Genomic DNA, 21618 nt, shown 5'->3' on the forward strand with positions numbered 1-21618 from the left:
TAAATAAAACACATGTGCTGTATGAATACATTTTCATCTCAAGTTGTATACAGCAGGTGAATAAACTCCTTCCCGCATCGCCCAGTCAATGATCAATTGACATTGACTCAACTCATGGACATTCACTCAACTCTGGATTAGGAGACTTTAAGTCCAAATGGCCAACTTTTGTTCAAACCAATAAGTAAACAAATAAATAAAATCATAAAGAATATTGAAATAAAATTGGGAATTTGAGTCTTTCTAAACTACCATGTATTACATATTTCTTTAAAAGAGAATATAGTTCTTTTTCGAACACATATGAAACATTTGTATAAATCAATAATATAATTGGAAACAGAAGAAGACACAATAAATTCCAAAGAAACAAATGATACAGTATTACCTGAAATAAAGTAGAAATCAATAAGCAGAAAAGGAAAATTTAAATATGCATGTCTGGAAACTAGAAAGTGTACCCAAATCCTTTATTTAAAGGGGAAAAATATTAAATGGTATTCAAAATGCACCAGTGAAAACATGTAAGACACACTAAATCTTTACTTATAAGGAAATGTATAGCTCTAAATAAACATTTATTAGAAAATGGAATTGAAAATTAATGAGCTAAGTGCATGCCTCAGGAAGTTGGAAAATGAAAAACAGAATAAGTTCAAAGAAACAAAAAAAGGAAATGAGAAGATCAGAAATCAATAAGATACTGAACAACATAGAGAACATAAAACATAAACATAAAAATAGAGAAATTAATCTAAAGAAAGACTGAATTCTTAAACAGATTAATAGACAAGTTTCTGGCAAGAATAATAAAGGAAAAAAGAGACACTGCAAATACACAACATACAGAAAGAATAAACACACACTCATATTCAAAACTAGACAAAATGAATCAATATCTAGAAAAGCATACAAATACCAAAATTATTACAAGATGAATTATGAGAATAGGCTCACACTGTTAATGATACTGAAAAGATAATTAGAATCTACTCTTCCATTATAATAATAAAAATCCTCCAGACCCAGATTATTATTTTATCATTTTTGAGTTTTTTAGAAAACAATTTAAGGTGAACAAACTTCATGTATTTTATATATACATATTTATGAGAATAGTAATATTTCCCACCTTATCCTCCCTCCTCTTTCCTTTCATATTCCTTCCTTTAATTTTTATAATAATCTACTCTCAGTCTACTTTATACAGTTAGCCCTACACTAAGTAAAGAATTCAACAAAAAGAAGAAAAAAACAATTTTAGAAGACTAGAATTGTAAACAATCATCAAATCTCAAAATGTCAATTTCACTCATATACATTATATTTCTTGGTGTTCTGTTAGTTACCACAGATCAGGAAAAACATAGGGTGTTTGTCTTTTTGGGACTGTCTTATTTCACTAAGTATAATGGTTTCCAGTTGCATCCATTTTGTTGCAAAAGACAGGATTTAATTCTCTTTTATGGCTGAGTTGTATTCCATACTTTACATATACCACAATGTCTTTATCCAGTCATCAGTTGATCACCCCCATATTATTATACAAGTAAATTCTACTAAATTTTCTAGAAATATACTGTCCATACTATGTGAAAAATGTTCCAGACAAACTAGAAAAAGTTTCTCAGTTCAATTTTTGAAGTCAGTACAACTTGGATTCCAATACAAAATGAAAATTCTATAGAATCAACAACTGTTAGAATTAATAAAAGAGTTAAATGATTGCCAAATACAAAACCAATTTATAAAAATACAGTAATATTTCCATTACACTAACAGTGCAACAAATATAATTTTTAACATGATAACATTCATAATAACAGCACCATTATATAATATCTAGGGATGAAACAATGAAATATGCATATGACTTCCATGAAGAAAAATCTAAAACTTTTTTTTTTTTTTTTTTTGACAGGCAGAGTGGACAGTGAGAGAGAGAGACAGAGAGAAAGGTCTTCCTTTGCCGCTGGTTCACCCTCCAATGGCCACCGCTGCAGCCGGCGCACCGCGCTGATCCTGGCAGGAGCCAGGAGCCAGGTGCTTTTTCCTGGTCTCCCATGGGGTGCAGGGCCCAAGCACCTGGGCCATCCTCCACTGCACTCCCTGGCCATAGCAGAGAGCTGGCCTGGAAGAGGGGCAACCGGGACAGAATCCGGCGCCCCAACCGGGACTAGAACCCGGTGTGCCGGCGCCGCAAGGTGGAGGATTAGCCTATTGAGCCACGGCGCCGGCCAATCTAAAACTTTTAAAGGGTACAAAATATCTAATAAAGATTTTGCATGTTATTGGGTGGAATGATACAATTGTCTTAAGATATCAATTTTACTGCAAATTAATCCATAAATGTGAATAAGTCCTAACCTAAATTTTGAAGGCATTTTTTGAGAAACTTGACAAATATTCTAACATTTTATAACACAATAGATAACACAATCAATTCTGGGGGAAAAAAGTATAGGGTAGAGGTTATGGAAATAGACTATTATAGAGCAATGCACAAAATAGAAGCCTCAGAAATAGATGCCCAGATATATGGGTACCTGATAGATAGAAAACATAGCCACTCTAATTGTATGGATTTAAAAACATATTTATTTATATTGAAAGGCACGAGAGAGAGAGAGAGATTTAGTCCACTGGTTCACTCCCCAAATGGCTACATTGGTGGGAGCTGGGCCAAGCTAAAGCCAGTAGCCAAGAACTTCACCCAGGTCTCCCACATGGGTGCAGGGACCCAAGTAGTTGGGCCATTCTCTGCTGCTTTCTCAGGCTCATTAACAGGCAGGTGGATTAAAAGTGGAGCAGCCAGGACTCATACCAGAGCTCACATGGAAGGTTGGCATTGCAGGTAACAGCTTAACCCACTGAACCCAAATGTCAGTCCCCATATTATATAGATTCTTTTTTTTTAAATTTAATTAATTATTATTTATTTATTTTTGGACAGGTAGAATTATAGACAGTGAGTGAGAGAGACAGAGAGAAAGGTCTTCCTTCCGTCGGTTCACTCCCCAAATGGCCGCCATGGCCAGCTCTGCGCTGATCCGAAGCCAGGAGCCAGGTGCCTCCTCCTGGTCTCCCATTCAGGTGCAGGGGCCCAAGCACTTGGGCCATCCTCCATTGCTTTCCCGGGCCACAGCAGAGAGCTGGACTGGAAAAGAAGCAATTGGGACTAGAACCCAGCGCCCATATGGGATGCCAGTGCTGCAGGCAAAAGGATTAACCAAGTGAGCCACGGCGCCAGCCCCTATAGATTCTTGAGTAGACAAAGCTTGGTTATTTGGAGAAAAGTGTAGGTCCCTACCATATACCATATACAAAAGTGAACTTCAGATCAATGAGTTCAAAATACAAATGATTAAAACTATACAGTCAGTAGAGGAAAATGTAAAAGAGAGACTTTGCTTGGGAGTTGAAGAGAACTTAAAAGTACGTAAAAACTATGTTACAACACAAGAGGAAAAAATACTAATGGGTTTGACTTTATATAAAAGTTGAGTTTTTCTGTTCAATAAAGATCTCTGTGAGCAAAATTAACAGGTGACACCCTGGAAAAGATATTTATACTGATTAAAGAAGCCATGGGATTAACATCTGAATGTATAAGGAATACCTGCAAATAAATGAGGAAAACAAAGGAAACAGCAGGAAAGTGGGGAATGACTATAAATGAGAAATTTATACAATGGGAAATCTGAATATTCACTAAATTATTTAAGAAAAACAAACCATATTAGTACCCAGAGAAATACATATTAAAATGAGATACCACTTGACATATATAAGTTTGGAAAATATTACAAAAGTAAAAATATGAAAAGTTGGTGAGGATGAAAGGACATACAGTCTAATACACTTGTTAGTGTCAGTGTGAATGTCAACTGGTCTAGCTGTTCTGGAGAGCAATCTGCAAGTAACTGATGAAACTCTGGCTTCATACAGCTTACACTTAATACCCCACTCTTGACTCCTTCCAGAATCCACAGGGGAACATTTAAGAAGATACTGATATTTCAGTGTTTGCCCTAGAGGGCAGTAAGTCTCTTATTCAACTTTAGGGAAACAGATTAGAAAATGTGAATAGACTCTATGGAGTATTATACAAGAGTAGCAAGTAATAAATATACATAGAGCCACAAGATAGATCATAGTCTTGAATGAAAAAACTTCACATCACCATTTGTGTGAATTAAAAATAGAAACATATATGGTGGGAATATAAACTGGTGCAGCCACTGTGGAATACAGTATGGAGGTATCTCAGAAATCTGAATATAGATCTACTATATGATCCAGCCATTCTACTCCTGGGAATTTACCCAAACCAAAGGAAATCAGCATATGAAAGAGTCATCTGTACCCCCATGTTCATTGCAGCACAATTCACAATAGCTAAGGTATAGAATCAACCCAGATGCCCACCAACTGTTGACGGGATAATTTCTTTATATTATGGTATATAATATATATCATAGTTCTATATGTTATGGTATATAGTATATATACCATAGTTTCTATATATTATATATAAATATATACCATAATTATGTGCACACACACACACTATGGAGCACTACTCAGCTGTAAAAAATAATGAAATCCTGGCCTTTTGCAACAAGATGGACACAACTGGAAACCGTTATACTTAGTGAAATAGGCCAGTCCCAAAAAGACAAACACCCTATGTTTTCCCTGATCCAAAGTAACTAATAGAGTACCTAAAATGTAATGTTTAAGAGTGAAATGGACATGTTGAGATTTGATGATTGCTTACAGCCCTGTTTCTTCTGTTGAGGAACACTGGTATTTCTTTTTTTTCTTTTCTTCATACTATTTGTTGAACTCTTTTACTTGGTGTCGTGCTAACTATATGATCATTAAGTAAACTGAACATAGATCTTTGTAAAAATTAAGAGTGGGAATGTGAGATGGAGGAGGAAGAAGGGTTGGAGCTTGGAGGGGGAGAAGTATCACTATGGTCCTAAATCTGTACATACGGAATATATGAAACTTGTATAACTTAAATAAAAATTTAAAACACACACACACATACAAACAATGCAGCACAAGTTACAAGCACACCTAGATACCTGAGGACATGTCCCCAGCCCATCAGAATGGACAGCTCTACAGGAAGGAAGGAATGGGTGTGGAGGTCATGGCTGAAGTGGGGGGGAGGGGCTGGATGAAACAAAATACAAGGAGATAAAGGAGGACCTGTGCATGGACAACAGGGTGCCATGAAGAAGAATGGTGAGAGGGGAGGGAGCAGAGAACTAACGAGGCCTAATAAGAATCTCCATGGTTTCATAGTAGAAGAGTGTCAGGAATTCCTCAACCTCCCCATCACCTACAAAATAAAACCCAGGCTCCTTAGCTATAATTTTTCACCATCTGACTCCTGCTCTTGATGATGTGAGAAAGATGCAACTTGTGTCCATGACCCTGCGACCTTCCCTCTTTCTGTTGAATTCCGCTCCACTCCTTCCTAACTAGCAGCAGGCATGGCGTCAGTAGCTGCACCTTCTTGATTATTGCCACCTGTGTCCCTCCCTCTGTCATTTTCTCTCAGTCTTGCATCTTCATCTTCCTCAAAGTGAAACCTGATGTTGGGAGATGCAGATCCTGGGACAGCCCATTCCTGAGATTAAGTAAGTAGGACTAGAACTCTGGTCTTTCAGAGCAGCCTCCTGCCCACAACCGCTGTGCTGCCCTGATTGATCTTCTCTCCATCAGCGTCAGACAAGTCCCAGGAAACCCACATTCTCATGGTAGAATTTAAAGACAGTGCCCAGAAGACACCAGCATATTTACACCCATTATCAGATCATCTCACTAGCCATTCCATTCCACAGGCCAGGGATCCAGATGAAGTACATCCTAGTGAACATGGACACAATGGCAGACAGGAAGGGGAGGTGGAAGGGAGGTGTCTCTGGGTACACACAGGCACCTAGGGAGGGCATAGAGCGTTAGAGGAAATGCCTAAAAAGCAAACAAAAGACTGCACAGGAGGGACCGGATGCCAAAGACATATAATCATTTTCTTAAGTGCCCTTCCTGTTTCCCACAATTCCTCAGTTCTTATCATGGGTTATTACCAGGGTAGCCTTTGTGGGTATAACTTCTTATTTTCTTTTGTCTACTTCCTCATTCTCTCCAAATGCATACATGTATTCACATCTGCACAGGAAATCTCATTATGAAGTTTACTGTCCTCCCGCCTCTACCACCCCCGATAAACTCTCCATGTAAAGTTAAACTGATTAGGCTACAGGTCAGTCACATTACATTTAAATAAGCATAGAGAATATCACAAACATCAGGAAATACAGTGCAGATGTCTGCAGTTACACTTTGATAAGCCCAGCAGCTGTGGCCATTTGAACTCTCTCATGGGAATTAAGAAACTAAAATCCATAAAACAATCTCCAGGCAATAACATTGGGTCTGCCTCTCCATGGAGAATACAGATCAGTGCGGGGAGGCCTCAGCATCAGGGAGCTTGGTACCAAATCTAATTATTTTCTGCTGTGTATTTGCTGTGGGAAACACAACCATTGGTGCTGACTTTTAAATAGTTCGGATCCCACCTGTTATTTGACCGCATTTAACCATGCTTCCCACTAAGGATGACTGAGAATGAAGCCAAAACAGAGTGGGGTGTGGGTAGGGGAATAAGTTTTTTTCAACTTCCTATTTAAAAATGGGACAAATGAGGCCGGCACCGCGGCTCACTAGGCTAATCCTCCGCCTTGCAGCGCCGGCACACCGGGTTCTAGTCCTGGTCGGGGCACCGGATTCGGACACAGTTGTCCCTCTTCCAGGCCAGCTCTCTGCTGTGGAGGATGGCCCAAGTCCTTGGGCCTTGCACCTGCATGGGAGACAAGGAGAAGCACCTGTCTCCTGGCTCTGGATCAGCGCGATGCGCACAGTGCGCTGGCCGCAGTGCGCCGGCCGCGGTGGCCATTGGAGGCTCTGCCTGTCCAAAAAAAAAAAAAAAAAAAAAGGGACAAATGGAGCCCACTGTTAAAACTAGTTAATTGCTTATGTAACTCTGAAACTAACTCCTTTCTTGACATTCACTACAGGGTCTTAGCATCAGTTTGGTCAACTAAAGTAGTATGTTCCAACTGATTCTGATTTCAAAAATGAAAACACAGAACATTTAAAAAACCATGAAGGCAATTATATATGTCACTCTTATCAGAAATAGTACTGAGTATTCAGTACCAGCCAGCCTCTTGTTGCCATCCTCTGCAGGAGGTCACTGCAGGGAAAGAAGAGATTCAATCTTGGGTGATGGAGACTTACCTCAGCAGTTTCCAGTTCACTCCAAGTTCAGTTCAACTTACTAAAATCCCTTTGCAAGAACACAATTGACAAAACAGAGCTGTGACTCCGTATTAATTTGAAGACATTTTAAACATCTAATAATGGCGATAGCTGTCAGAGTCCTTCTGTTGAGCATCTACTAAGCTGTCAGATCCTGGTCTAGGCAGTTGTACTGTTGTTACAAAGTGAAGTTTGAAAATATGGACCACAAGATTCAGAAACAGGTAAGAATTAGTCCATGGTTTCCTAACTACTGAGGGCCACACAGAGATGAGAATGTTATACCTTAAACTCAAGTTCTTTCTTTGCTCCACACTCTCTGAGAAGTGCCTCAGAGCTGCCAGCACTGTTTCAGGCATCTTTATGTAGGGGTACGTTCCCTTTTGAGAGTATATTGGGTGGTAAGCAGCCTAGTGTTATCCTGAGCCACCTCTGTCGGGTAAGGTGAGTGCTCAATCCTGATGTGAATAAAAGACAGTGTATAACTGTTTAGAATGATACTGCTTTTCCTGCATCTTATACAACTGCTTCTCCTTTCTCTTGTTGATGAGCTTTTCTTATTCGCTTTCCTGAGTACAATTTTTATTTATTTATTTTCATTTCATTTGAAAGGCAGACTGAGAGACAGAGAGAGGGCTTCCGACCACTGCCACTGGTTCACTCCCCAAATGCCTGCAACAGAAGGGCTGGGCCAGGCTAAAGTCAGGAGCTAGAAACTCCACCCAGGTCTCCCACAAGTACTTAAGCCATCAACCACTGGCCTCCCATGGTGCATTTTAGCAGGAAGCTGGATGAGAAGTGGAGCTGGAATTCCAAAACAGAATGTGGGTGTCTGACGCCGATTCTTAAGAGCTCACGCCAAATGCCTGCCCCATACTTTCCCTCCAGTGTAGTGGAGGCATTTGTGTGTGTTTAGTGGTGGAAGTGATGGTTTCAAAAGGCATGTAAAGAAAGGGAAAGAGTTACTGCTCAGATTTTGAGATGCTAAGTAACATTTTGCAAAAATATGCTATTCCTAGAACCAGATTCTTTTCTCAAGAGATGACCAAAATTCTTTTATTTCCTCTTGAAAATATTAAGAAGTCATTCTGGAGGTACCAACTCCAAGAATTCTCTCGTGTTACAGAGAACACACTCCTTCCACTAAATGAGGGTAATTCAAAGTTTTTGGAAAAATACAATTAAAAAAAGTTAAATTCTATTTAAAAATTCATCAAAAATACAAATTATTTCAAAAAAACTTATGTGAGGATTTAAAAAAAAAGCATCAAAATGAAGTTATCCTTTAATTCTGTTTTCCACTCACTTTTAAAATTAACTTCAGGCACACACAAACACATACACACACACTCCTTCCCCAGTAGTTCAAAAATCTTGTTGTACTGTGGCAAGAGTAAGAATAAGGTAGGGAAAGAATAAAGGTCAGGAGAGAACGAACCCTGTGACCCTAGGGAATAGTGAGACATAGGGACTGGAGACGTATGCTCTAGAGTTTTTATGTTCTCTTTCTCTTCTCAGAGCAAAGCATTAAGGCAGGACATTTATGAAAACACCCAGAAAACTGAGGTGCAGGGAAGTGTACATCAGACGGAGGCCGGAGCCTGCTGTTATGCCCATGTGACCTGGTTCTGAGTAGGGGGCCTTGGAGGCCTGCCCTCAAATCAGTGACCTTAAACAGGTCCATCCTGCACCCTGATGGACTATTCTTCTCAACACACATGCATTCATTTTTATATTGTCTGAGGTTGCATTTGAGGGGGAGAGTTGGGTAGTTTCAAAATAGACCATATGATCTGCAAAAACTAAAAATGTTTACTGACTGTTTATGGATAGTGTGCCAACCTCTGTCCTAAATCTTGGTTAAGTCTGCAGGATGAGCTGCAATGACGCAGACAAGAGACACAGCCTTGGAGATCACAGGAGCCAGAAGATAAAAACGAGTCCCTGGAGACAGATTCCTTTCCTTCTCACGAGGCCATGAGACACAGACCAGTGCCCTCCCTCCAGACACCCAGCAGCCATCCTGGAGAACCACTAGAAAAGGCACTGAAACTGAGCTAAGAAATTCAGACACTCAGCATTTTTACCTAGAGACCCCTTACATTAGCTAAAGGGATAGTTACATCATTTCATTGGATTGGCCTGAATACGGTTTTTCCAACACCAAGGAGTTGAGATTCATGAGGAAGTCCAGATCAGTCATAGGTGAACTTTACATTTGCTCTGAACAACACATATGTGAGTTTTACAACCCATCTACCAACGTATAGGTTATGAGAGCTGATAGAAACCTTACAGAGTCCTTCAAAACTCATCCCTTGTTGAACTGATAAGGAAACAGTGTCCCTGAGAGACCATGTTTCTGTAGCTAGGGAGAGGATGAACTGAGACAAGAGTCCATTCCTCTGATCCTGTGGCTCCAGGGCCAAATTTTTGCAGGGATTTTTAATGCCATATCCTCAAGCCCAGGAGGAAAGAGCACACTCTAACATCAAAGAAATGAAGAGAGTTTGATGAAGAAATTGCTTTTAAAAGCATGCAGAGTTTCAACATATGAGCAGGGAGGGTGAAGGACATGAAGGCTGGCAATAGAGGGGAGTTCTTACTGTTCAGGGACTGGGTATTGGGAGCAGGCTTCCCAAACAGAGAAAGACAGAGACAGAGACAGAGGAGAGATGCAGCTAACTCAAGTTAACCAACCAGGGAAAAATTCATAGAAATAAATTTCTTGATTTATTCACTCTTTTCTACATTTCAGTCTTCCTGCTACTTTTCCACTAGCTTAATCCAAAGAACAAAGAAGTCCTATAGAACAATCCACAGAAGTCAGCCTTCCAAGACACAGCAATGTAGAGATAACATCGAGAGGGGGCAAATAGAGCAAGGCCATATAAAATAATGTCTGGAAGCATGCCTGACATGTGGTAGACAGTTTTTGAATGAGTAGATGAATGAATGAATTTTACTATTGATCAAGTCATCAAGAACTTTTGTGGGATTCTTGCCAAGGGCAACATCCAACCAGCTGGCTGTTAATCGCAGAAGGACAGTTCGGAAGACAGACCTCTTTTCCATTTAATAGATTCTGGAGCTCCAACAGCTATAAGCATTATTAGACAGGCTTTGAATTTGTGATTATATTAGCATTCTATTTCTGCATAACCAATCACTACAAATTTAGTGACTTAAAACAACACCAATGTATTACCTCACAGTGTCTGCAGATTAGGAATCCAGGCATGAGGGGCCGGTGCTGCGGCATAGTGGGTTAAGCTGCCATCTGTGACACCAGTATCCCATCTGGGTGACTGTTCATGTCATAGCTGCTCCACTTCCAATCCAGCTCTTTGCTAATGTTCCTGGGAAGGCAGAAGAAAACGGCTCAAGTGCCTGGGCCCCTGCACCCTTGTGGGAGACCCAGAAGACACTCCTGGCTCCTGGCTTCAGCCTGGCCCAGCCCTGGCTATTTTGTCCATTTGGGGAGTGAACTAGCACACGAAAGATCATTTTTCTGTCTCTCAATCTCTTGCTTGTAACTCTGCCTTTCAAATAAATAAATAAAAGTTCATGAAAAAAAAAGAGGAATCCAGGCACGAGTAGCCGGGTCCTCTGTTGAGTCTCACTGGCCTGAAATCAAGATGTTGGCTGGAGCTGGTGTCTCATCTGGGACTTGGCATCTTTTCTGCCCTCATTCAAATGGTTGGTGGAATCCATTTCCTTGTAGTTGTAAGACTAAGGGTCCTGTTTCCTGCTGGCTGTCAGCTAGGGATTGCTCTTGGCTCCTAGAGGCTGCTCTCAGGTCTCAGCTACATGCCCCCTCCTTGGGCTTTCCCAGATTTCCAATCTCCCAGGCCCACCTGAAAATTCTGCATTTTGATAAACTAAAATCTAAACAATTAGTTGCTGCATAGGTGATTTCCTATCATATTCATAGGCTCTGCCAACCCACAAGGGATGGAATACACAGGACATGGGTACCATGGGAACCAATCTTAGGGGCTGATTTAGAATTCTGTGTGTTACAGAGATACAAGTTCTAGCGCTCAGAATTCTCAGATTTGGGGGTCTGTTTACATTTGTCATCCTGGCCCAAAATACAATATAGGGCTTTCTTATATTTTCTTATCTTTTTTCTTGAGACAGCTGGGCCATCCTTGCTTACATTGTAGAGCCATTTCTGATGAAGAAGTATGGCAGACTTGATGTTACTCTTGACTTTAGATGGTGAAAATATGATCACTTATTTTTAAAAGATTTATCTACTTATCCATTTGTTTATTCCTTTTTTGAAAGGTGGAGAGAGAGAGCGAGAGAGAGAGCGCTGGATCCAACTCTGGAGCCAGGAACTCCATCCTGGTCTTGCACATAAATGGCAGATGCCCAAGTACCATCTTCTGCTGCTTTCCCAGGCACATCAGTAGGGAGCTGGATCGGGAATGGAACAGCTGGGACTCGAATCAGCACTTTGCAATACGGGATGCTAGAGCCACAAGCAACAGCTTGACCCAATGTGCCACAAAGCTGATCCTGTAAATAGGATCATTTAAAGTATTGATGGTCTTGTACTCATACACTGTGACCATATATATATATATATTATTTTTGACAGGCAGAGTGGACAGTGAGAGAGAGAGAGAGACAGAGAGAAAGGTCTTCCTTTGCTGTTGGTTCACCCTCCAATGGCCGCCGCGGCCGGCACGCTGCGGCCGGCGCACTGCGCTGATCCGCTGATCCGATGGCAGGAGCCAGGTACTTATCCTGGTCTCCCATGGGGTACAGGGCCCAAGTACTTGGGCCATCCTCCGCTGCACTCCCTGGCCACAGCAGAGAGCTGGCCTGGAAGAGGAGCAACCGGGACAGAATCCGGCGCCCCGACTGGGATTAGAACCCGGTGTGCCGGCGCCGCTAGGCGGAGGATTAGCCTAGTGAGCCACAGCACCGGCCCCTGTGACCATATTCTTATATACCACATTTGTTTGGCTTCAAAGCTTCATATGCATGGTAGTGAGAATCAATAATAATTTGTAGATAAAACCATGAAAATAAACTATCTGCAGGCTTTCTGTGAAAAAAGTAACCAAATTAAGATAGCATTAATACATCAAAGAATGTTTAAACTTAATACACCCAAAAGCTTACTCTCTATGCATTGATGGATGATGTCTGTGAAATAAAAATATTGACACAAATCACCATGTTCAATTATTCTTTTAGATTTTGACATATAAAGATGCAGTAAAATTCCTCCTAAAAGTAGTAAATATTTGGATGAATCAGCTCCAGAACTTTATCCTCATAGTTTCGGAAAGATCAACGCAGATCCTGTGAAAGGTGAGATGAGATTTACTGCCGGCATCTTTGGACTCTAAGGAAAAATATCAGCTACATTATTTTCCAGAAAACCTCGGTTTATTCTGTCTGTATTTCGTTCGGATTTTATGAGAAAAGATCAGGTATCTCATTGTAGACCCCCTTTTCCCTTACAATATTTCTTTCAGGGGCTGGCATTGTGGCGTGGCGGGTAAATCCACTGCCTATAGTGCTGGCATCGCATATGGGTACCTGTTGAGTCCCAGCTGCTCCACTTCCAATCCAGCTCCTGCTGACAGCCTGGGAAAGCAGTGGAAGATGAGTCTAGGAAGAACGTCCTGGCTCTTGGCTTCAGATTGGCCCAGCCCCAGTCATTGCAGACATTTGGGGAGTGAACCAGCAGATGGAAGATCTCTCTCTCTCTCTGCTTCTGCTTCTCTGTGGCTCTGCCTTTCAAATGAATAAATCAATTTTTTTAAAAAAACAATATTTCTTTCATCTTCACAGTGACAGGCCATCACGTCCATCATGCCCCATAGATGGGAATCATGTCCCAAAGTGCTAGCACAGCTACACACACAGGGAGAAAGAAAAAGAAGTGCCAGTGCCACTTTTAATTTTCCTGGAGCCTAACTCAGTTCACTTTCTCTTGCATCTTATTAGGTAAATTAGATCACATGACTACTCCCGGTTGCAAGAAAGTAGTTCTTTTCTTTAAAAAAACAAGTTGGGGTTCTGTTCATAAGACACGGGGTAGCAAACCCTCTCTGTAAAAGGCTAGACAGTTGAATGTATTAGACCTTGTGGGCTATATGGTGTATCTTGCAACTACTGAATTCTGCCTTTGTAGCATGACAGCAGCTGTAGGCAATACACAATGAGGTCACGTTCCAATAAAACTTAAGTGAGAAAATTAGCCAACGGGCTAGATTTAGCCAGTGGACTGAGTTTGTCCACTTTTGATATAGGAGAAAGATATTAGGAGGCAACTAGCAGAATCCCCTCATCCCATCCATCTGTGAAAGAATCACTCCTCAGGGCCAGGGCATTGTGCAGCAGGTTAAGCTATCGCTGGTGACACCAGCATCCCATATCTGAATGCTGGTTCAATTCCCAGCTGCTCTACTTCCAATCCAGCTCTCTGCTCATGTGCCTGGGAAAGCAACAGATGATGGCCTAAGTCCTTGGGCCCTGCTTCCTAAGTGAGAAACCTGGATGGGGTTACAGGTTTCTGGCTTCTGCTTGGTCCATCTCCACCACTGCAGGCATTTGAGGAGGGAATCAGAGTATGGAAGAATGTTTCTCTCTCTCTGTGTCACTCTGCCAAATAAATAAATAATTTTTGAAAATCACTTCCCATACACCCTTCCAACCTTGCCTTTGGTTCTTCAACACACCGAGCAAATATGGAACAGCAACCAGAGCACTGCGTGTGTGCAAGCGCCTAGCATGGGGGCTGACACAGGGCGTGGTTTCTAATTCTGATTAGGATTCTGTGCAAAGTGAAGCAGAGCTCCACTGGTGTCTTAATCATGTCATTTATTCAAGTACAGAACAGCCCCATGGTGCCAGAGTCTAGAAGTTGCAAGCAAAAGCAAAGAAGTGACTGTCACTAGATGATGAATGGTTGCCCTCTGAAGTTTTGATTTGGATCCTAAGTGACAAAACCGGACCAACCAAGGAAACTTGCTAATTTTCTCCACTGCAGAGCAGCCACCTGGCGAATATCACATTGCAACCACCAGTCCTTGGCAGAGGCTGGAGCAGCAGCTATAATTATAAAGAGCAGGGAGGAGACTCTGAGAATCTCTTCTGAGTGGCAAAAATTCCGAAAATCAAGATAATTACAACACTAGCTCATCCTGATTTGCTTGACTATTTATAGACGAGGAGAAGCTGATGCACTGGGAGCTTTTTCTTTTTTTCTTTTTTTATTCATGTCTATTTGCATGAAATCCTGTGTGGCTCCTCTCTGAAATGTGTGCATATGCTGAGTCCATGTGAGACGCCACCACTGGCACTTGTCATAAGAATTAAATCCCTCTCAAGCTTGTTTACAGCTCAGCCCTTGTCATACTGCTCCCTTGAGCTTCATGGCTGGTTGGGTTCTTTTTCTCCCCAGCTCTGCGGAAGATTTAATTTCTTTTTTGTTTATGTGTGTACTTACCCTTGCAGGTGCAGGATAGGAAAAAATTGCTGTGCCCAGATGTTTTGAGCCTGCAGTAGCATACATACAACTCAGATTAAACAGAAAAATTGCATCAGATAAAGCAGGCAGTTTGAGTACTGTATTCTATAGGGTATTTAACAAATCTATCATGTTTTCCTTGACAATAGGACTCTTGATTATAACTTTAAGAACAGAGGGCTCTTTTACGGCACCCCCAGCTAACTTCATTTGTGGATGATTTTACAAGGAGATTTGTCATTTCTGTGTGGGGCCCATTATGTTTACCCTATCTTCAACTCAGGAAATAGCTTCCCAGAACAGAACAGTCTGGGGATTGCGTGGAAACAGCGCCTATCAAGCTGTCTCAGTTCATTACTGGATTAGTGAGACCTCAGGGATCTGAGGCCAGATTTCGCCTTCGCTTTGGAACACAGCAAACATAACCCAAGCACAAACAACCCTCTCGCTGCTCGTTGAGCTCTGTACTAATACACAAAAGCCCTGCCCAAGTCGCAGACAGACAATGCTTCTGTGGGGCCTCAGTTTGGATTTTCCTTTACCCAAGGCAATGGGTTAACCTGCTTTGTACACAGCCACCGCCAAATAAGCAGTGAGGGACCTGGAGCGGGAGAAAAAAAAACAGTGCTCAAAAGTCTCAAGAATCCGCTCTCCCAGCCTCCAGCCCTTGTTTCCCAAAACTACACCCAGGTCGCCCATCACCTCTGGCAACTCTGCGCTTGAAGGGTCCTCTGGGGGCCGAAGCCTGGATGGTGATGCTGGTCTTAAAGGCCTAGCAGATGCCCTCCCCCCGTTCCCAGAAGGGATGCTGGAGCTTTCCCAGCAGGTGCAGAAGAGCTCCCAGCTGACCAGTTTAAGATGCGGCTTGAAAAGAAAGCCTCCTCCTGCTTTTGCTCAGAGAGCTCCCGGCTCTCAGGAGAATCGGGGCGAGAGCACCTGGGGCTGCTGCTTCTGTGTGGAGGGGAAAGAGGACCCGCAGAAAAAGGACAAAAAAAGAAACTCTCACATTTTAACGCGAGTGCCAGACCTGAGCCCCCAGTCCGTGAAGCCTTTTATAGTCAGTTCTTGGCCTAATGTTTTACATCTGCAAGAGCAGAGCCTACCTCTGCCTCCCAACACCGCCACCAGAGACTTCAATAGGTTCAGACTCTACTGTTGCTTGCACTAAAAGACATATTCCTCTAATCATGCCAATAATATTAAACATTCACTTCATCTCAGTATATTCTAGAACTTCATTTTGAACATGGGAAATATGATAAAAAAAAAAACAAAACTGTGTCTCCTATAATGAGCTGTGTGTGAATTGCTATTCCAACGCCATCAAGAATAGCAGATCCAGAAAGTAGCTTTGGTTTCATGGACTATGACAGTGATCCGTCTGTTTGTGGGTTACTGATCAATTCTGGCAGCAAAAAACAGTATGGAAGTTAAAACCCTGTCTATATTTTATCTCTTTAATTTCTTCAAAGTATCTAATTAAATATCAATTAATCTCAAGATCAGAAGCTACTAATTCTTCAAGATATAGTGAGGTTTTATAAAAGAAATCTGTGACTGTTTTTCGAATATAAATGATTTACTACATCTTTAACAGGGAATATTATAAATATTTTAAGCATGCCAAGCTTGTGCATTAAACCCCCATTCAAACATGGCTGACCACCACCAGACTATGAACAACAGGACCACAGCCACATCAGCCAGTAAGAAAGCAGATGTTAAAAACGGCCAGCTCCCCACTCGCTGTTACGAGTGAATCCAGCTGATGACTTCAGACCACAAAGCAACCACTCTCCTCTCTCCTAGAACTCGGCACAGCCACGTACACAAACATACATGCACACACTTGCTAGATACCACATGAATCTGTGTAAAACATCAAACACTTCTGCGAAGAGTCAGGAATATAATGTGGAGAATTAACATGGTGAAGCTGCCATGCTTTTTAATGTGCTTATCAGATTCCTTTGAACCTGGTTCATGGAAGAAAAGGAGTTAGACAGCAGTCTGGAGGCTTAGGGTGCTTTTCAGGTGGATGAGGTGGGGAGCAGAAGGGAGTCAGAGGGACATTCTGTATGTACTTTGTCCACTTCAAACCCTTGTCTTCCCAACGACAGGCGTGGAGACAATGTGCAGAAAGCAGGGCTAAGTCGACTTGAGGCAACTTCTTTATCTCTGAAGGCACAAGTTGGGAGGTGCTAAAGCTTTTCTTTAAAAAACAAACATTGTGGGTTTTTGAAAAGCAAAGACTGGGGTAGGAGGAAGGATTTTTCATTCACTGGTTCACTCCCTAAATGGCCACAAGAGTCAGAAGCCAGGAGCCAAGAACTCCATCAGGGTCTCCCACACAGGTAGCAGGGATCCAAGTACTTGGGCCATCCTCCACTGCCCTCCCAGGTACATTAGCAGGGAGCTGGAGTGCAAGCAGAACGTCCAGGAGTCAAACCGGCACTCCAATATATGGGATGCCAGCATGGCAAGCAGCGGCTTAATCCACTGAGCCATAACGCCTGCTCCACACTGGTTTTTTATACAAACTTTGTTTCAACTTTTTGTGTATGATTAGTCCAAATCTGCCTTCCAGCTCATCTCTGTCACTCTCATCCTTATCTGATGCCAGTCACTTCTCCTGAACATTCCACGCAGTAGGTCTGTGCCTTTGTGACTTGGTTCAGGCTGCTGTCTGGGGAATGCTCTTTGCATCCTCTCCTGCCCATCTTTTAGAACGGAACTCAGTTATCCTTTACTGTGACAACTCTCTTGGGCAGATCAGTCTCTGTTTCCCCTTGTAGGTCTGTTTGCCGCCCTGCACCGGGATTGAGTGTTCCCTTCCCATTAAGAATGCATCTCAGAGAGCAGTGATGGCATTTGATCATCTATGCATAACCAGTCTCTAACCTGAGTAGGTGTGCAATATATGTTTAATTAACAAATGAATGAATGAATAGAGCATTGCAATTGTTAAGGGAAGAAGAGTATGAGGAAGTAGCAGGTGACGAAGTACAAAATGAAATGCTAACCCAAACTCCAGCCGCTTTCCTACAGTGGTTCATTTTCTACTACCACTTTTTTTTTTTCTTTTTATTTATTTTTTGACAAAAAGAGTTAGTCAGTGAGAGAGAGAGAGAGAGAGACAGAGAGAAAAGTCTTCCTTCCATTGGTTCACCCCCCAAATGGCTGCTACGCTTTGCTGATCCGAAGCCAGGAACCAGGTGCTTCTCCTGGTCTCCCATGGGGTGCAGGGCCCAAGCACTTGGGCCATCCTCCACTGCCTTCCCGGGCCACAGCAGAGAGCTGGACTGGAAGAGGAGCAACCAGGACAGAATCCGGCGCCCCAACCGGGACTAGAACCCGGGGTGCTGGCGCCACAGGCAGAGGATTAGCCTAGTGAGCCATGGCACCGGCCCCAACACTTCTGATTCTCAGCACTTCCTTCCTTTTCCAATCACAGCTATGACCCAGGCAAGCAGCAAGACTTAGTGGAATTATAGGAAAAGTCTTGAAATCCTGACGATTCGAGCGTAAGCTTAAACTTCAGCAAAGTAACAGCACTGCCTGCTCAAGTCATTTCTTTACGTACTTAGGAGAGCATTTAGCTCTCAAAACACAGCTGTGGCTTGATCTTACATTTTCTTCGTACTTACTCAACACCTGTTAACCACAACACTGAGGTCCCGGCTTCATCTTGCTCTTGACTGTTGCTGCAATGGTGTAACCGTGGCCCTGCAGCTGCTCTGGTGGCCATAATCTGGGGACTGGGGCACACGGGTCTTGGTGCAATAGATGCCTCCTTTCCTCCTGTGGCTCTCCCTGCACTTTGAACATTTTGTCCTTGTAAAACACATCACATTTCAATTGTAGTTAGCTTATACGTATTAGGGTACCTCAAAAAGTTGGTGGAAAATGGAATTACAAGGTAAGTTTATTTTGGTGCAAAAATTTTTGAAATCCATGCCTGATTTTTTCATTAAAAAGTTCATTAAGGGGTGGGGATTGGGCCTGTGCCTGCATCTCATATTGGAGTGCCTGGCTCCCAATTTTCAGCTTTCTTCTAACGAGCACCCCTGGAAGCAGTAGGTGATAGCTCAAGTACTTGGCTCCCGCCACCCTCCTGGGAGGCTAGGATTGAGTTTCTGGCTCCTGGCTTTGGCATGACCCAGCCCTAGCCACTGTGAGCATCTGGAGAGTGAACAAGATGACTGGAGCTTGCTCTGTCTGTCTCGCTCCCTCTCAAATACATAAAATGTCTTTAAGTTCACAAACATTGTGTGTTATGAAAAACTATGTGTGGCTTTCAAAACTTTTCTATACCAAAATACACATCTTCTCATTCCATTTTCCCACAAAGCTTTGACATACCCAGTAATTATTGCCTTTAATGGACTTTCAGTTTCATGAGGAAAGAACTACATTTTACTCCATTTTTGTTTCCTTTCCCTTTAAAGTGCCTGGCAGGGCTGGTGCTGTGGCTCAGCAGGTTAACATCCCAGCCTGCTGTGCTGGCATCCCATATAAGTGCTGGTTAGAGTCCCAGATGCTCCACTTCCAATCCAGCACCCTGTTAATGGGCCTGGGCCTATGCCTCCCACCTGGGAGACCTGGAAGAAGCTCCTGGCTCCTGGTTTTGGCTTAGCTCAGTCCTGGCTGAGGAAATGAACCAGCAGATGGAAGATCTATCTCTTTCTCTCTCTCCCCTTCTCTCTTCCTCTCACTCTGCCTTTAAATAAGTAAATGAATTTTTTTAAATATTTATTTTTATTTATTTGAAAGATGGAGTTACAGAGAGAGATAGAGACAGAGAGAGGTCTTCCATCCGCTGGTTCACTCCCTAGATGGCCGCAATGGCTGGAGCTGTGCCGATCCGAAGCCAGGAGTCAGGAGCTTCTTCCAGGTCTCCCATGTGGGTGCAGGGGCCCAAGGACTTGGGCCATCCTCTACTGCTATCCCGGGCCATAGCAGAGCTGGATTGGAAGAGGAGCAGCAGCTTCAGGCCAGGGCATTAACCCACTGCGCCACAGTGCCAGCCCCAGTAAATGAATTTTTTTTTTTTTTTTGACAGGCAGAGTGGACAGTGAGAGAGAGAGAGAGAGACAGAGAGAAAGGTCTTCCTTTGCCGTTGGTTCACCCTCCAATGGCTGCCGCGGCCACGCCGGCCGGCGCACCGCGCTGACAGGAGCCAGGTGCTTCTCCTGGTCTCCCATGGGGTGCAGGACCCCCAAGGACTCGGGCCATCCTCCACTGCCTTCCCGGGCCACAGCAGAGAGCTGGCCTGGAAGAGGGGCAACCGGGACAGAATCCGGCGCCCCGACCAGGACTAGAACCCGGTGTGCTGGCACCGCAAGGCGGAGGATTAGCCTAGTGAGCCGCGGCACCGGCCCAGTAAATGAATCTTTAAAAAAAAGTCATCAAGTGCCAGCACTGTGGCGTAGCGTGTGAGGCTAATGCCTGCAGCGCCAGCATCCCATATGGGTGCCGGCTCGAGTCCCGGCTGCTCCTCTTCTGATCCAGCTCTCTGCTATGGCCTGGGAAAGCAGTATAAGATGGCTCAAGTCCTTGGGCCCCTGCACCCACGTGGGAGACTCGGAAGAAGCTCCTGGCTCCTGGCTTCGGATTGGCTCAGCTCTCTCACTTTCTCTCTTTCCTTCTCTCTCTCTGCCTCTCTGTAGCTCTGCCTTTCAAATAAATAAATAAATATTTTTAAAAAAATCAAGTTAGGTGAATCTATATTAAAAATAATAAAGCATCTGGCATTGGAAGGCAAGAGTAGTGAATGAATGAATGAGTGAGTGAACAAGTGGAAATGTTCTGGTTCAAGTTACTTATTGGAAGCTTAAATGTATTACTCATCAGTTTTATGGTTTTTATTCCCCCAAAAATGATAATTCTGATTTAGTGCATTTGGTTGTTTTCTTCCTCTTCACCCTCGAAGCAAGTAATCTCTCTTAATTATCAACTGCCACGCTCTAATGCAAAAATAGAAAAGAAAATGTAGACACGGTATAAACCTGCTAATGACTTCCTCTCTGGGAGCTATCTTTGTACCTCTCCAATCACATTTAACAACATTTGATTTCTTTACCGTCTCAGACTGGGTATCTGAAACGTTGCCCTGCTTGTGTAGCTGGGGGTATCTACTTCCATTAGCGCCATAGATATAGAACTATTCCTGCATTAAGAACTATTACCTGTGATTTTTTTTTATTCGGAGAATGGAACATTTCTGCTTTTAAAGTATCTCTTTGCAATTTGGGGGAAAGCAGGCAATATACTGAAGTTATCACACTTCCTAGCAATAACTGCCAAGTGGATGCTTCTTTCCACGTGGACGATCTGGTTTCCCTCAACTAAACTCTGTTTCCAAGTCAGAGGACGCCTCTATCTATGGCAGGCAGGAAGTAAGGACTTGAGACTCAGACCAGATTGAAACTGGCTGATCAGCTGGGCCACAGATTACTAAACTCCTCTCTCTTCACGTCTGGAAGAAGGTGTAAGATCATTTGTGGCACAAGGGTCTCACAAAAATGAGAAGAGACTCTTGCGTGCTGACCACGCTTAGCCAAATTCTGGGAAGCAGCATTTTCTCTCTGGATGTCGGGGCCCTTCCTTTGCTGACCAGCCGGGCTCCAACAATGCTGCTGTCACCCACGGGGTGCACCGCGGTGGAGGCAAACAGTGAGAACAACCTCACCGTGTTGTGATTCCAAGCCCCCTGGGCCCATCTTCTCTTCCCAGTGCTAGTGCCTTCGTGCCTCAGGGCTCAGCCGTTGAGACGACGC

At 43.0% G+C, this 21618-nt stretch overlaps 1 protein-coding gene across 3 annotated transcripts in view; it reads right to left on the reverse strand.

Annotated features, from left to right (window-relative positions):
• Positions 1–21618, reverse strand: part of MNS1 (meiosis specific nuclear structural 1) — a 229406-nt gene that overhangs the window by 112740 nt on the left and 95048 nt on the right. Inside the window, exon 1 of one of the 3 annotated variants that reach the window (XM_070054244.1) lies at positions 10550–10700. The exons of the other annotated variants lie outside the window; for them this stretch is intronic. The gene's annotated coding sequence lies outside the window, so the exon portion shown is untranslated. Of the gene's footprint in view, positions 1–10549; positions 10701–21618 lie in introns of those variants that run through there. 3 annotated transcript variants of the gene reach the window in all.

The sequence above is a fragment of the Oryctolagus cuniculus genome, chromosome 12 (genome assembly GCF_964237555.1).
Source record: "Oryctolagus cuniculus chromosome 12, mOryCun1.1, whole genome shotgun sequence".
Taxonomy (NCBI): domain Eukaryota; kingdom Metazoa; phylum Chordata; class Mammalia; order Lagomorpha; family Leporidae; genus Oryctolagus; species Oryctolagus cuniculus.